At 43.4% G+C, this 13785-nt stretch overlaps 1 protein-coding gene across 1 annotated transcript in view; it reads right to left on the bottom strand.

The window, feature by feature from the left end:
• The window catches only part of SLC35G2 (solute carrier family 35 member G2), a 52702-nt gene extending 42512 nt beyond the window's left edge, over positions 1-10190 (bottom strand). Inside the window, exon 1 of the mRNA XM_077488689.1 lies at positions 9821-10190. The gene's annotated coding sequence lies outside the window, so the exon portion shown is untranslated. The remainder of the gene's footprint in view (positions 1-9820) is intronic.
• Positions 10191-13785: the final 3595 nt, after the last annotated feature.

Here is a 13785-nt window from a genome sequence, read left to right as displayed (position 1 = left end):
CAGGCCCCATAACACATATCTGTACTCAATTTAGGCAGAATCAGATCCTTTCCAGTGTCTCCCTTCCAGTCAGCTCTGCAGGACAACTGGGTTCAGCTCCTTGCTAGATTCATGCCCTCAGGTTGATCACCTTGAGGCCGCATGGCAGCTTCTACAGAGGAGAGTCGGCTACCCCCTACCTCCAGGGGACCCCGCTCTCCAGCTGAAGACACCGAGCACATGTGCCCTTGACATATATACAGTCAACCAGCATGCACTGAGGCACTTTCCTCTGCCAATGGCCAGGGCTGTAACAATGCCTATGCTCTCACTTGTCAGGTTTCCTCCCACTGTCCAATATGCCCCCTATTGAACCAGTGTGAAACAGGCAAACAATATGAGCCACACCTGAGCACCATGAGCAGACCCTATCAATGGATCCTGCTCCCTGGTAGGCAGAGAACACTCTAAATTTACCTAGCAATCTTCCTGGTAAGCGGAAAGACCCAAAAATAACTCTCTTTTAGCACCTACCTGGAGGGGTGCTACACATGTATCAGAGAACATTTATGGTGGTTAAAGATGCTGGCAGGTGCAGACACTACTAAATACTTAACAACCAGTGATGTCACCAACCCCGTAATTCATAGCAAGTTATTCAGGCCTCACATGAATTTTAAGGGCAACATCACAGAATAATTAAAAAAATCCTTTAGGTACCCTCAAAAATCCACACCAGGCCCTTATCCGAGCTTGCATACATGAATATATATGGCCAATGATGTTGCCTATGAGACCCCATTTCTTGTTTACAACATATAACAGCTGTCATTGGCCCCTTAAGCATGAGGATGTGTCAGTGATCTGTGTTTTTTTTTTCTTTCAGTGGGCATCAGGCATTGTAGTGTGAATTTCTAATGTTGGACGGCATGATTGACAATGAGTGTAGATCATGGGAATTGTTCTCAATTAACCGCTTAAGGAGCTCCCCATGTACATATACTGCGGCAGGGCGACCCTTAAGTTCAAAATCACGTACCTGTACAGGATTCCTCTAACCGACTCTGGGGCGTGTGCGCACGCAGCCGCATCCCCATTCCTGCCGTGATTGGACACCCAAGATCATTCACAGGAAAGGCTGAACGGCGGTCTGCCTAAGTAAACAAGGCAGACCGCCATTCTGTGGGGGAGAAAAATCTAGATCATGTGTTTCTAAGCAGAAACACGGATCTCTGTTTTCCTCCAGTCACAGCATTCCCCCCACAGTTAGAAAGCACACTTTAGGAGAAAACTTAACCCCTTGATCACCCCTGATGTTAAACCCTTCCCTGCCAGTGTCATTTATACAGTGGCAGTTCATTTTTTTAGCACTGTATTGGTGTTACTGGTCCCCAAAAAGTGTAACTTAGTGTCAGATTTGTCATCTGCAATGTCGCAGTCCTGCTAAAAATCTCTGATCACTGCCACTACTGGTAAAAACAATAAAAAAAATAAAAAAAAGTACATAAACATATCCCATAGTTTGTATACGTTATATCTTTTGTGAAAACCAATCAATATACGCTTATTGTTTTTTTTTTTTACCAAAAACATGTAGCAGAATACATATGGGCCTAAACTGATGAAGAAATTCGATCTTTTAAAAAAAAATTATTGGATATGTTTTATAGCAGAAAGTCATTAAATTTTTTATTTTTTTTGTTTATAGCGCAAAAAAAAAAACCACACAGGTGAACAAATACCACCAAAAGAAAGCACTATTTATGGTGGAAAATGACATTAATTTTATTTGTGAACAGCGCCGCATGAACGTGTGTAACGGCGGGCTCCTGAAGAGCATGCACTATGTTTTTCAAAGTTAAAACTTTACCCAAACTACAGTTTGGTTTGGGTCTATTTGCCTAAATTTGACTTCTGTGTCAGTCTGACTGGGCCATAAGATGTTCAGCCTGGCCACAGGGGGGCGCTGTCTCTGGTGGCAGGCATGGAACTATGGTCTGGTCAGGTGCTTAAGTTACTCTCTTTCGGAGTCAGGTCAGTGGGAGTAGCCCTCTCGCTGTGCCCTCTGGGAGACGGTATTTAAGATGCGGACGTCACGTGGTTCGGGGTTCCGGTCCAGTATGCTGTGCTGATTACATGGTCCTGGTCCTCCTGACTAGCCCCCAGCCTGGAAGGGCTGAAGTAACCAAGAGAATCCGGTCTTGTGGATATCGCCAAGCAGGCTGAAAGATCCAGGTATCCTACAAGTGTTCTACATCTTAGTTTCCCACGTGTTCAGTGACAACGTCCATGACAAAGACATTGTTCCTGAGTAGAGATGAGCCGAACACCCCCCGGTTCGGTTCGCACCAGAACTTGCGAACGACCCCCGCGTTCGGTACGAACGTTAGAACCCCATTGAAGTCTATGGGACTCGAACGTTCGAATTGGAAAGTGCTCATTTTAACGGCTAATATGCAAGATAGTGTCCTAAAAAGGGTTTGGCGACCTGCCTCCTGCCTCAGGGGACATGGGTCACTGCAAAAAAAAGTTTTAAAAACTACCGTTTTGGCGGGAGCACTGATTTTAATGACGATTAAAGTGAAAAAAAAAAAGTGAAATATTCCTTTAAATATGGTGCCTGCGGGGTGTCTGTAGTATGCCTGTGAAGTGCCACGTGTTTCCCGTGTTTAGAACAGTCCCTGCACAAAATGACATTAAACGGAAATAACACCATTTAAAACTGCTTGCGGTTTTAATGTTATATCTGGTTCCTGCAATATGGTTGAAAATCATTGAAAAACATGGCATGGGTAGCCCTCCCTGCCCATTACCAGCCTATTTGGGTCTTGTACGCATATTAAGGGGAACCCCGTACCCATATTAAAAAAAGGAAATGCGTGTGGCCCCCAGGCCCTATATACTCAGAACAGCAGTATACAGGCGGTGCAAACAAGACAGGGACTGTGTAGGTTTGTTGTGTTAAGTTGAATCTGTTTGTCATTTTCAACCGGTACATTTTTAAAGTGTAGCTCCAGTCAAAAAAACTATCTTTAAGCTTTTTGGAAAACATAGGGAAGGGTTATCACCCCTGTATAATTTGTTTTGTCGTCCATCTTTTTTCATCTCACTTGCTGCTGTCTCCTTGCGTTTGCAAGTAGGAGATGTTTGTAAGTTGGATGTTTGAAAGTAGGGGCCTGCCCTATATTATAGCGGTATGTACTGGGTATATCTCCTAACACTACTGACTGCAAGCTCTATTATTAACCACTTGTTAGCCCAATGTTTGCATAAAGTGAAAGATGAAGTTATGCTGAGTAAATAGATATCAAACATGTCACTCTTCAAAATTGCACATGCCCGTGGAATGGCGCCAAACGTCGCTACTTAAAAAATCCCCATAGGCGACGCTTTAAATATTTTTTTACTGGTTACATGTTTTGAGTTGCAGAGGAGGTCTAGGACTAGAATTATTGCTCTCGCTCTAACATTCTCGGCGATACCTCACATGTGTGGCACATGCGAGCACATGGGGACATGGGCGCTTTAATTTTTATTTTATTTTTTTATTGTTCATTTTACTTTATTTATTTTAGTTTGACATTTTTTTTCCCAAAAATATATTTTTGATCACTTTTATTCCTATTACAAGAAATGTAAACATCCCTTGTAATAGGAATATGGGGTGACAGGTCCTCTTTACAGTGAAATCTGGGGGGTCAATATGACCCCACATCTCACCTCTAGGCTGGGAAGCCTGAAATAAAAAAAAAAAAAAGATTCTGGCTTTGATCGTACTGGCGAGTTGGTAGAAGCACCGGAGGGCGGTGAGGGGTGGGGGGCGTCTATGGCTGGGTATTTCAGGGTATCACCGAGTATGGCTGGGTATCTCTGAGTATGGCTGGGTATGGCAATTTATGGCAGGGTATTACAGAGTATTGGCGGGGTATTGGCGGGGTACTACAGAGTAATAGCAGGGTACTGCACTGCAGAGTAATGGCAGGGTACTGCACTGCAGAGTAATGGTGGGGTACTGCACTGCAGAGTAATGGCAGGGTACTGCACTGCAGAGTAATGGCGGGGTACTGCAGAGTAATGGCGGGGTACTGCACTGCAGAGTAATGGCAGGGTACTGCACTGCAGAGTAATGGCGGGGTACTGCACTGCAGAGTAATGGCGGGGTACTACAGAGTAATGGCAGGGTACTGCACTGCAGAGTAATGGCAGGGTACTGCACTGCAGAGTAATGGCGGGGTACTGCACTGCAGAGTAATGGCGGGGTACTACAGAGTAATGGCAGGGTACTGCACTGCAGAGTAATGGCAGGGTACTGCACTGCAGAGTAATGGCGGGGTACTGCACTGCAGAGTAATGGCGGGGTACTGCAGAGTAATGGCGGGGTACTGCAGAGTAATGGCAGGGTACTGCAGAGTATGCACTGGTATTGCAGAGTATTGGCAGGGAATTGAGGGGTTAAATTCGGTGAGCAGCGATGTGGGCACTGCAGATGCAGCCCACATCGCTGCTGACACCGATCTCTTTCCCCTCCGCTGTACCGATCGGTACAGAAAGGGGAGGGAGGAACAGGCGTCATAACATGACGCCGGTTTGTTTCCAAGTGATCACTCCGTCATTTGACGGAGCAATCACGTGGTAAACGGCCGCTATGAGCGGCCGTTTACCGTGATGCGCCGGGTCCTATGGACCCGGAGGTCACGGATGCTCTCGAGTGCGCACACCTCGGGGCACGCGAGAGCAGAATTCTGGGAGGCCGTTAATTAACGGCCTCTCTGAGTTAAACAACCGCCCTGAAGCCGTTAATCGGCAATGGGCAGTTGTTAAGTGGTTAAAGCTAGATCACTAGCTATATAGGTGAGGTGAATATAGTGGTGTATACTGCAGTCAGGGCACAGACAACAACCACTACACAGCAGCAAGATAGGAAATCAGCCAAAAACGATTGGTGTGTACTGTGTTGAAGGTACACAGAACACCCACTGCTTCAGATGCAAAGTAACACACTACAGGAGGCCGCCTTAAAGGCGGCCTTATATAGTGTGGGGCGTGCACTACACAGCCTGATCTATGATTGGCCACAGGCAGGATGCCTGTGGCCAATCATGGCTCTCCTCGCTGCCGGCGCTGCGATTGGCCAAGCATGCGGGGTCACAGTGCATGCTTGGCCAATCATCGGGCAGCAATGCACTGCGCCAACGCAGTGCATTGTGGTCCGCGCGCGCGTCACTCGAATTTTGACGCGAACGGCCAAAACGTTCGGAATTCGCCGAACGGCCAATGTTCGAGTCGAACGTACGTTCGACTCGAACACGAAGCTCATCCCTATTCCTGAGTAAGCACTTTGTATGCTGCTAGGCCTTGTGAGAGAGGGACTGCCCAACCTGAGGGTTCATCCAGCTGCGAATGGCTATTCTCTGGATGCAGTAAAAGTAAGCAAGTTCCTTAACGTTTATAGACTTTGTCAATGAGAGTACTTGAATTCCTTCCCAACCCTCTGATTCCAAGTTAAAGACCGTTCAATGGTTGAAGTTTGCAAATAAAATCCACCATAAAATCTACCACAGGACATCCCCTAGACGTGCAACAAGGAGAATTGGAAGGTAACGGTAAGCCCCAAAAAAATAACCAGCAGCTCCTTCGGGGGTTAGTGCTACACGTGCAATTGTCAGTTAAAGCAAAGCAGTGCCAAAGCACAAAAAATGGCCTGGTCAGGAAGGGGGTAAAACGTTCCAGAGCTGAAGTGGTTAAAGGTCTTGTCAAAAACACAAAGGGGTTGATTTACTAAAGGCAGTGGTGGTGCGTCCATAAGAGCGCACGGGCACCTCCCCCTCTCTCCAGCCACCCCCTCTATGACTAATGGATAGATTAATGTATAGCATGAATCTAACTATGGGTGCCGCCGCCACCCCCTATTCAGGCACCCGGCCCCTTTTCATTTTTTGAAGCACCTGATTAGAGTCATAGGCTCTAATAGGCTTCAAAATAGGTAAACTCCATAGGTAAACGTTATGCTTGGTGCTCGCAGTCCACCCAGGTGTGTTAGAAAAGCGAATGAATATTCGCTTTCCTAACACAGAATAGCCTCTCTGCCAATCAGGTGCTCAGGTCTGTTACCCGTCACTTAATTGGCTGAAACGACAGGCATTGTGATTGGAAGCCTATCAGGAGGAGAGGACGGAATGGGAGGATGGGAGGAGACACATGGAGGACACCTGCTGCCCCACCAATACAGGGTAAGTGCTGGGTAGACGGCTAGCAAGCGGGGAGGTCACAGTGCTGGCATTCAATGGCACAGTGGTGGCATTCGATGGCACAGTGGCAGCGTTTGATGGGCACAGTGGCTGCAATTCATGGTTACAGTGGCTGCAATTTATGTTTTTTTTTTTTCAGAATTTTACAGTTTGTTTGCGCCCCCCCAAAAATTTTGAGCACCAGCCACCACCGACTAAAGGCAAATAGTTGCTCCAGAGCTTAGTAAATGAGGTAAAACTTCACTTTGCAAAGAATACCCAATCACATGCAGGGGAAAAAAAAAAGCATTTTTGCTTCCACGTGATTGGATAATGGAAGTCAGCAGAGCCTCTGCTCATTTAATAAGCTCTGGAGCAACTGCAAATTTCACAGTCTATTTGCCTTTGGTAAATAAACCCCAAAAGGTCTTGTCTTTATACTTTACATTTTCACAATGTACCACTTATTCATTCACATGGGGGAAGCAATATCTGGGTGCCCCATATTGTTAAACGGGCTTCCAGATTCTGATAAGCCCCCTGCTCACAGACTCCCACAACCACCTAGCCAGTGTTATACTCATCAACATGGGGAAAAGGCACTTTGTTAGGGGGTGTTCCCACTAGCAAGCTACCATCCTATTTTGGTCTGGTATGGTTTATAGGGGGGTTGGGGTGCATGCTCGTCCCCTCGCCTTTCCTGCATGCTTAAAAGAGGGTCTGGTGTAGATTATTTTTATGGTGGGGGGGCCCTTTGTTTTGTGTGGGTGTCCCCCATTAACATCTATATCGGACCCTCATCTAGAATAAGGATCTGGTATAGATGAAGCTGGGAGCTGTTATTATTTCAGCAATTTAAAAACAATTTTTTGTAAATGTCAATTTTACTGTAGTAGGTTGTATACTTCATATAGATGTGCCACTTTTTTAATGTTTCACTTTAAACATTTTTAACATTTCTGCTCCCAGCTAAAAGGAATTTAAAAAAACTGTTCCAACCCACTATGCCATTAGTTTGACAATCTCTAACATATTAGCCCAGAAAATGTCCATCAATGTTTTTTAACATTGAGCTTCTATTTACTTTAAAACGGTTTGGATTTGACACCCGAACTTTAGTCATGTTCACCGAACAAAACCCAGGTACATTCGGCCCACCGCTAATCGTCAAGAGCAACAGGATTTTTGTGAAGTCCAACTGTAACTCTATTTAATATAATCCATATAAATGTTGTTTCACAATGGATGATAGTCTTTGCTATGAGCTCAGGATATTAGAAACAGATATAGGCACATCAGTTAACCATCAACTTTCTATCCTGCTTGACTTACCACAGCAAACAATTTAAACTGTTTGCAATTCTGTGACTGTACTATTTCACGTCATATGTGCAGCTGTGCGGAGACAATAATCATAAACACATAATGTAAAAGCAGATGATATCCACTCTCCCCCAGACTCAGCTTGTCATTTTTCAAACAGCTGTTAAACCTTATATGCTATTTGCTCGTTGACACCCAGCATATCTCAATGTCTGCTGAAGCTGCTCTAAATTCTTTATGCTACATTTGCTGTAACTCTGCATCTGGTCCCCATGGCCATTCATGTCCAGCATGACTTCATGGCTTAGACTGCTGGATATTCTAAGAAACCTGTATGTTACAGAACATTTTAAGACTGACCACTGGCAAAAGCTAGTTTTATTTTAAATGATTGCAGTGCATCAGTAATGTGACATCTCTATCAGCATCTTGCATTTGATTCATTTGTAATGAACTGATTATCCAAAAATTGATTACAATATATTTTCCAAAATGGAAAATATTTTTGACTGACCTATGGATTTGGGCATCAATAGCACGTATAATACATGCCATGCCTTTCACTACCACTATTCAAATCATTCTATTTCAGTGACTACTGGACAGCGCAACTAATGAGCAATAATGAGCAATTTGCGATCATCACACATGCCAATGCAATGGAAACCGTCTGCTATTATTATTCTTTTAGAATTGTATCCAAAGACAAGAAAAGCAGCCTTCTGTGTATGTACCCTTAAGATGTCAATGTCCAAATAGAGTGAAACTGACATGGTTAGGGTGCAGGGTTCAGAGAAGGTATGGACGCATTTTGATCCATCAATCGTTCTAGTAAAAGATCTTTGTATGTATTGCTACCCTTGGTTTGCATTGAAATGTACCGTTCCATATTCAGACTTCAAACTATACAATCTATCATCACTTCTACAAATCCAACCCAAAGTCAATGACCATATGTTATTCCAACATATTGATTTTATTATAGTCTCCTAACTACACTGAGCAATGTCATAAATGCTGTATGATTTACTTTCTTTTAAATTAAGTTAATCCTTGCCCTGTTTTCATCCTCCAACCTGGAAAGAAATGTCATTATTGTTATTATTATAGCCTATGCAGCCTGATCTGCTTCTAGCTGAAAATAATAACGTCAAAACTGCTTTATAGCCTCATTTGCTACACTAAATATTGAGATGACAGCAAAACCCAGAGAAAGCGCATTGCAATTACAGCTTCATCCATATTTTAAGGCTTGGTGAAAAAAAAAACAGCACAGTGATTCTCTCATTCATAAAAAAATAAATAACAAGCAAGAACACTCTACGAGACTCATTTATATGTAACTTATGTTATAATAAATCGTTTGCTTAGAACAACCATGGAATGGGCATCAGCAGTTTATTATACTATAATGTTTAACTATGATACAATAATAAATAAGTACATAAAAAAAGAAGCTAATTACATGTAATATATGACAGGTTCACTACATCATTAGACCTATTTGATAAAGCAGTCTACATGGCAATGATGATGTATAAAGTGCAGTAACCATAGCAATCAATCACAATTCGCCTATGACCAGATCGGAACAGTAAAAACAGCATTTTTTAGGATTGGTTGGCACAGGTTACTTGTGCCCTTTTACACACCACCCTTTTCCTTATAAAATTAGAAAAACTAATTTCATCCAAAATATTCAGTCTTTGATAATTATTTGTATCCTACTTAACGGATGATTCGACCAGAGCTTAAAGTAGCACAGCTGTTTGCCTTTATATTATACAGTGCTGCACAGACTATTGGCACTAGCCTAAATCCTGTATAAAAATAATAATGATATCATTTATAATGTCACCATTTCTTTGTAACAGTTTCAGATTATCCAGAAAGATAAACCCCCCACACACCGACTGTGTATCTGCAGTGGTTAATGAAGGTAAGCTATCAGCACTGAGCCTTGTATGGGCGAGTAGCATTTCAGTACCATGGACAGCGGAGGATCAATATCAGCACCAAGGACATCGCTCATGTCGACCTCCAGCTTGGAGCTGGGTCCATTTGGGGCTAACAGATTGTTCAATATAGACTTGGAGAGGAATTTCAAAAGGGTCATTCATGCCAAGAAAAAAAGGTTAATTGTTTAGCAAAGGCAAAATTCTTCCCATTATCTGACCTATTGCAAAAGGACACAGCATGCTGCCTGCCCTCACCAGAGAAGAGCTTTATTGGAAAGCATGCACTAAATCCCTACTAAACCAACGATGAAGCCTACAGTAAATGATAATTACCTCTTATATCAGATGTTGTTGCCTGTAGAGGTGTCCGGTGGCCTCACAAGGACGTGTTTTGATCGCAGTATAAGACAGGCATCTTCTAATGACTTTTTCTTAACGTCTTCTCTGGACCGGCGCAGTTTTTAGGAAGCCCACACTGTTTTCTCTATATGTCTACTGGGAGCTGCTGGTCTGGCTAAAGGAAAATGATGATTAGAAGAAGGCGGTGTGTTCTCCCCACCTCCTACTCCCCCCTCCCTCAGCTTGTGCCTCTCTCGCTCTTCTTTCACATTGCATTTGTCAAACATGAATGGGAGGAAATAAGGATGGAGGTTGCAGCTGGAAGAGGAGACTGAGACAAACCCATAAAGCTGCATGGATGCTACCAAAGCAAACTGCGCATGATCAATGGAGCTTAGGGGCATCTGGCACGCCTGCCATAAGCTGTTTGTTCCCTTATTGTCCTAATGTGCAGGGAAATGCTCTGTTTCCTTTCACTCCTCTTGTTCAGTTTCAGTTTAACCCCTGATCAACAGTGACACATCAGATAAATTCAGCAGTGCTCATTTTTTGTACCATTTGTTCTTTTGTGGCTATTGATAGTAAAAGGAGCACTTAGCTAAATCCATGCAAATATAAACATGTGAATATCATACCAGGATTATCATACCAGGAAACATCCATCATACATAAAATATAGTCCATAAAATTGATGCAGATTTATCTTTAATAATGTGTTTTTGTTTTTTTATGTTTATTATTTGGGCACAGAACATTAATTTTGTATTTTGTGGATATTGTAATTTCGATATATTTATTTTTATGGTTACTGGTTGACTTTGAGTCTACACATGTACAGTCATTTTCGTGGAGGATCTGAGCACAATTCTTTTGAATTATAAAGGAACTTCATTAAATTCTGTTTTCTGACATGCTTCCTAGGTACCGGTAATATTTTTGGTTTTCTTGTTCTGACACTTATTCTGATGTAGACATCATGCAATATAGATGTTTTTCCCAAAAAGCTGTTGAAGAAATTTTAAAAAATGTACTTACCTTCCACTCAGTTTCCACACATGTATCACGTACCTGATGCTGGAGGCCAATAGAGAGAGAGCTTCTCTTGTGGCTAAGTTCCCGACTCCCCTGAAGATGAAACAGGAGGAGTGAAACAGGCAGGGGAGAAACAGGCAGGGGAGAATGATTGGGCAAGTCTAGTGTATTCTCACGCAGCATGCGGCCAAATGAGGAATGTGAAAATACACTAGAATCTGAGCTGCTGCCATAAGAACCCACATCAATATAAATCAATTTATAATTGGTGTCTGCCACCGCCATTAATACCAACGAAAAAAAATTCTTAGAATTAAAATATTGGCTCCCACTAGCTGGAGGCTTGAAGATGCGGATGTGCTCCCAGACAGTTGGGAAGTTGCAACGCTTCCAGAATAGCTCCACTACCTTCAACCATTCGTGTTTTTTTGGCTTCTTCATAACCAAATCCTTCAGTTCTTCCCATATGACTAGGCAGGTTTCATTAACAATGCCACTAATAGTTGATTTCCCAACCTTAAATTCATAGTGCAAACTTCCAAAAGAATTTCCTGTTACTAGGTACCTAAAAGCAAATATAAATAAAATTATTAATTTTTATGTTTTTCAGTGCACTACTTACAGACAAGATGGCGTAGCATGCGTGATGCTTACCGAAAATATATACATCATCTCAAAGAAGCAAGGAGTGGTTCAGAGGCAGCGCCTAGGGTACTATATATGTTTGCCAGGGACTTAGATTTTCTGCAACCCATTGTGGAGATGAGGGAGTAAGTTTTCATCTATATCATCTATTTATCTGCTAACCTCTTAACTTTGATTATGCCTAGTTAAGTTACACTTTTTTTTTTGTAAAACAGGACAGAAGCTAGTTGGGAGGAACAAGATGTAATGGAGGACCAACTAGAGGCACAACTGGAGGCCCAAGCCCAGATTGATTTTCAAGAAGGCACAGAGGATTTCTCACAAATCCAAAGCTCTTCAAATCTTTGGGAAACAAATCCAGATGAGCAATCTGCAGTGGCAGAGGCTATCCCTGGGCCCTCCTCTGCTCCTGCAAACATTGTTCTGCCAGTCAAAGTGACACGGAGGAGAGCACCTCAATCCCAACCTGACATAAGTGAGCGCCTACTTCAAATGTTGAAAAACCATGTCTGAAAAGGTGGATGCCTTTTTTATGTCCGGATACTATACTAGCGCTCAGTTTTGTCCCTCCAATTAAAAATGTACCACCAGAGAGCTACTTTGAAATGGGAAACACTATCGAACAAGTGCTGCACTCCTTCCCCAATTCCTTCAATCAGGCCCCCCCCCCAAAAAAATCCTGGTATGTATGTGCCATGCCAACATGTTGAGGCTAGGCCTGCTCCCAGCACTGCCAGTGATGACCCAGCTTCCACCAATCAATACTCCAATGAGGCCCCTTTCAAAAAAAATCACAATCTGTGATTAATGAGGCCTGGCCAAGGTTGAGGACCAAGGGGACACCTTTTTGGTTAACTATGTTGAAGAAGCCTACTTGAAAGACATGTTTATTTTTGGAATTTTTTCCATGTTAATTTATGTTGACTACATGAGCAAATGTTTTATTTTTTTAATAGATATATATATATATTATATATTTTGGATACTTGAATAAATCCTTATTACGCCAACTTTTGTCGAGTTATATATTTTGAATTACACATATTTGAATAGTTCTAAAAAAAAATTAGATTACATGCTCCAAAATTCGCATGACAAAGGACATCAGTGATGAAAAGTACCTTAATGTGATCAGTAATCTTTTAGCAGGCTGGATACTTGTTCTGTAGCACGTGCTCTGATGCTCCAATCGAGGGGAGATTAATCCAAGCAATTCGTCATAACTAATTTAAAAATAAATCTTTGATTAGATCCATGTATGAAACACATTTTTCCATACAGTCTTAAAAATAGTAAGGTAAGTGGTAGAGAACATTATTATTTCAAAGAAGTCCTGCATCCTTCATCTACATCAATATGTAGGTTAAAGAAGTGGCATAAAAAATAAGATCCTACGTCATTTGCAGTTGTGACATCATTTGGACATAGATTTAGCCACTGGCATTTGAATTTAACAATAGTGCCGCGTACACACGGGCGGACTGTATGGCCTACTTAGTCCGCCGAAACACATTTCAGCGGACTTTTTCAGCGTGCAGTCCGGCGTACTAAGTATTTCAGATTTTTCGAAATACTGTCCGTCGTACTCGCATTTCGGCGGACAATCCGCCCGTGTGTATGCCAGTCCGCCGTACTTTTGAAATGAGTGGACTTTTCCCGCCCAGAGAAAAGTCCGCTCATTTCGAGCGGGTATCCAGGTAGGCGGGGCCCGCGAAGGAGACGTCACTGGCCCCGCCGCCTGGTATGGACTTAAAGGGGAACCCCAACGCCGAAAAAAATCGGCGTGGGGGTCCCCCCCAAGTCCACAACAGACCCTTGTCCGAGCACGCTACCCGGCCGGCCAGGAAAGGGGGGCGAGCGAGTGCCCCCCCCCTCCTGAGCCGTACCAGGCCGCGTGCCCTCAACATGGGGGGGTGCCTTGGGGAAGGGGGGCCGCGCGGCCCCCCCACCCCAAAGCACCTTGTCCCCATGTTGATGAGGACAAGGGCCTCTTCCCGACAACCCTGGCCGTTGGTTGTCGGGGTCTGCGGGCGGGGGGCTTATCGGAATCCGGGAGCCCCCTTTAATAAGGGGGCCCCCGGATACCGGCCCCCCACCCTATGTGAATGAGTATGACGTACAATGTACCCCTACCCATTCACCTGTAAAATAAAAGTACAAAAAAAAACACAACACACGAGATAAAATACTTTATTGCACAGCTCCGGGGGTCTTCCGTCTTCGGGGGTCTTCTCGCCGGACTCCTCCGCTATCTTCTTGTAGCTCTTTTGCTAGCGGAGGAG

Source organism: Lithobates pipiens, unplaced genomic scaffold (assembly GCF_037356315.1).
Source record: "Lithobates pipiens isolate NorthernLeopardFrog02 unplaced genomic scaffold, aLitPip1_a1.2 Scaffold_18, whole genome shotgun sequence".
NCBI classification, from domain to species: Eukaryota; Metazoa; Chordata; class Amphibia; order Anura; family Ranidae; genus Lithobates; species Lithobates pipiens.
The sequence above is the reverse complement of the archived record's forward strand: the minus strand, read 5'-3'. Positions and strand labels throughout refer to the sequence as shown.